Here is a 4090-nt window from a genome sequence, read left to right as displayed (position 1 = left end):
TGCCCGGGCTTAGCCTTGGGGATTCTGATTCAGGTGCTTGTGCAGGGCCTGGACATCCATGTTTGGAAAAAGTGCCACAGGTGATTTTGATGCATTTATGACCTGGTTGAAAACTGCTGACCTAGCAAATGTCCACCAATCCAACAAAGTCCAGCTGAAATGTCACTGTCTCTAAAAAGCCGTCTTTGAGCAATGAGCAATCTCCCATGGCATCCATTCAACCAGTAGTTATTGGACATCTTCGAAGTGCCAGGCTCTGTGTCAAGCATGTTCTTTGCCCTGGGGAGCTTCCTGATAAGAAGGAAGCAGACTGATAAAACTGGCAATTTTAATACAGTATGGTGAAAGCTAATGATAGGGTGAACTGGGGTGCTGTAGGAGCCCACGGGGGATACCGTACCCTGTCAGAGTGGTGGGGAAGTCAGGGAAGGCTTCCTGAAGGAGAAGCCATCTTAATGATACACTGAAAAACAAAGAGCTGTTAACCAGCCATAGGCGGGTGGAAAAGAGAATTCCAGATAAGTGCTCAGAGGCAGGACATATCAGAGGGCATGAGGTTCATCAGGTTTGAGCATGGGGTCTAAAGGGGTGGGAGGAGCTAGATGAGGCTGGAGAGATGGCAAGATGACATGGCAAACGTTGGTGAGTCCCCTCATGCCAGTACGTGCACCCCGCCCTGCACCCACACTGGAGGTGTATGACACATCTCGCTTTAGCCTTGGCTGTTTCTCTTCTTAGACTGGGAGTTCATAGAGCGAAGAAGTTATATGTGAAAAGGCTCCTGTCAGGGTCATGCTGCTTTGGGTTTAAATCCTAAATCTGGGAGCTGGAGGGGGAGGGGAGGAGAGAAAAACATCCTAAATCTGCCACTTACCGGCTCTGTGAAGTCAGAACATTTCTCATTCCCTCTGGGACTCACTTTCTTATCTGTCAAATGGGGATGAAAACTCATAGCTATGTTTCCTAATCCAAATACCTTCTGCTGCATATTAAACCAACCCAAAGGCTTCTGGTTTAAAATGATTTATTATCTCTCATGGCTCTGTGATTTGACTGGGCTAAGCTGGGAAGCTCTCATTTGGGGTCTCATGCTGTTGTAGTCAGATGGCGGCTGGGGCTAGAGTCATCTGAAGTCTCGGTTGGGTTGGACATCCAAGATGGCTCCTCTCATGGCTGGCTGTGGATGCTGGCAATTGGCTGGGAGCTGAGCTATGGCATCAACTGCAGTGCCTACATGTGGCCCCTCCACGTGGCTGGGGCTTCTCAGAGCATGGCAGCTGGGTTCTGAGAGGAAGCTTTGCAGAGTATTCCAGGAAGCGGGAAGAAGCTACCAGGACAGTTAAAGGCTATGCCTGGAACTGGAACATCATTACTTCCTCTGTACTCTACTAGTCAAAGCATTTATAGGGCCTGCCCATATTCAAAAGAGTGCTGAAATAAACTCCACCATTGGATTAGGAGGGTGCATGGTGATACTGTTGTGATCATCTCTGGAAAATACAATCTGTCAAGCCTCCTGTGGGGATTAAATAAAGGCATGGAAAGCCCTCAGCACAGTGCCTGGCACATACTAAGTCTCAAAAGCATATAAGCTGTTCTTGGCTTCATCCTGACATGTTCAGTGCCAGTCACAATGTCTGGTATACAGTAGTGGATCTTTATAATTTTTAAATCTGATAGTAGGAGAATTATTTATCATTTATGTTAAATTGCCATGCAGCCCAAGAATAATTGTGATTGTCATTACACAGGTCAGATCAACTTCACTATTAAATTATTATTATTTTTAGGGAACAGGGTCTTGCTCTGTTGCCCAGGCTGGGGTGCAGTGGAATGATCATAGCTCACTGCAGTGTAGCACTCCTGGGCTCAAGTGATCCCTCCATCTTAGTCTCCCACATAGGTGAGACTATAGGCCCATATCACAACACCAGACTAATTTTAAAATTTTTTGTAGAGATGGGATCTTGCCATGTTGCCCAGGCTGGCCTCAAACTCCTGGCCTCAGGCAATCCTCCTGTCTTGGTCTCCCAAAGTGCTAGGATTAGAGGTGTGAGCCACTGGGCCCAGCCATGTTCTGTTAATATAAACTCTAGCCATGAATGCTCAGTCTGCATTATTTGTTGTGCATGCAGAATAATCCTCTACTTGAAAGTGAAGGACAAATTAGAGGAAGCATATCTGGGGACCCAAGAAAAGAGTAGAGTGGAAATAGCACTGGATTCAGAGTTAGAAGCCCTGGCTTGGAATCTAGGTGCCTCAGAGCTACTCTGAGTATCAGTCTCTACATCTGCAAAGTGGGGGTGGCGTAGCTTACCTCACGGGGCTGTGTGAGGACTAAATGAAATTACACTTGTCCAGGCATTCAGTACACATCAGTGGACTCTGAAATAGGCTGGGATGAAAGGTGGCCGGGCCTGGCATATTGGGGGCATTGGAAGACAGATGCAAACAGCATTTTGAACCAGAACCTAGCAAAAACCCCTCCGGGTTGCCCTTGCTTTAGCCCTGCCCTCTTTGCTCATAACCCTCGTCCAGCTTATGTGCATTGTCCAATGTCCCCTGAGGTTCCCAAAGAGAGCTCTGTACACAATTGGGGGACAGGAAAAACTGCTAACACTTGTTTCCCTGCCCGGGCCATCAGTTCCAGCCTGTAGATGATTCCTGAACTGCATGCGTGGTCCCTACGCTACCTCCCCCTTTCTCCCAATGTGTCTCTAGGAAAACTGCGATAAGGTGGATTTTCATCTAGCATACTGGTACTGGCTGATGTCTGTCTGCTTCAATGTGATTGGCAAGGAGAGAAGGCTTGGTGTTGGCCAGTGAGGGCATGGTGACATTTGATGGATCAGGCAGTGACACTTGAGACAGTTTGCTCCCATTTTCTGAATATGTCCTGTGTGATGATTTGCTGTCTCCCCAAGTAGCCTGTGGGCTCCTGGGACACTGCTTCCTGAATGCTTTCCAGGGGCTGTAACTTGCAGATGGGTCCCCACGCTTTTGGCTGTACATGTAGAAGGGGTAGGGCCAGGGGAGGACACCCTGATTCCTTAAGCAGTGAGAGGATCTGCATGAAAACTGGTTTTGCTCTGCTTCACTGTAGAATATGCAGGCGGGACTCTGGCTGTTGGTCTGCCTGCAGGTAAGGTTGCATGGACCTCAGAGTTCCATTTGTGACATGGTGAAACGTACAAACAGAAAGGTGTCTGAAAAGGCTCATCAGGTGCCACACAAATGTAAGGCATCACCAGCCTGGTCCCCTAATTCTAATGCTAATGCTTTTCACCAGAGTTGGTATGTCTGCCGTGAGGTTACCTGCAGAGAAAGAAGTGGAGAGACAGAGAAATGGTGAAAGAGAGAAATAAGAGACAGGGAAACAGAAAGACGGACAGAGGTAAACATGTTTCTGGGGCTAAGAAAGCATTACCATTTGTTAGGGGCTGAATTATGCCCCCCACCAAATCCATATGTTGAAGTCCTAACCTCTGGTCCCTCAGAACGGGACTGTATCTGGAGACTGGGCTTTTAAATAGGTACTTAAGTTAGAATGGGGTTGTCAAGGTGGGCCCTAAGTCAGTATGACTGGTGCTTTCTAAGAAGAGGGGATTAGGACGCAGCACAGAGAGAGGGACACTGTGTGAGGACACCGTGAGAAGGGGGCCATCTACAAGCCAAGTTTTACGCTTCTAGTCTCCAGAACTGTGAGAAAATAAGTTTCTGCTGTTTAAGACACCTAGCCTGTGGCATCTAGTTACATTAGCCTTAGCAAACCAATACAACATTTATGTTTGAATCCAGAACCAATCAAGAATTCTTTTAGAAAACAAATTTCTTGATCATTTTAAAAACAATAGCATGATTTTTTAAATTAAAAACCTGTGTTTTCATCCTTAAAACTTGGGAATGCCATTTGCCTTTTTCTGAATAGAAATACGTTTATTATAAAAATGTAAACATTACAGGAATAATAAAAAGGAAACAAGCAAGAAAAATAAAAACCTTTTACCTAAGGTTTAAACTTTTTTGTTTTTTCCTGTCTGAAACTTGGTACCCTTGACCAACATTCCTTACTACCCCATAGCCCGGAGCA

This window comes from Propithecus coquereli, unplaced genomic scaffold (assembly GCF_000956105.1).
Source record: "Propithecus coquereli isolate 6110/MARCELLA unplaced genomic scaffold, Pcoq_1.0 Scaffold251, whole genome shotgun sequence".
NCBI lineage: Eukaryota > Metazoa > Chordata > Mammalia > Primates > Indriidae > Propithecus > Propithecus coquereli.
Note: the sequence above shows the minus strand (reverse complement) of the source record.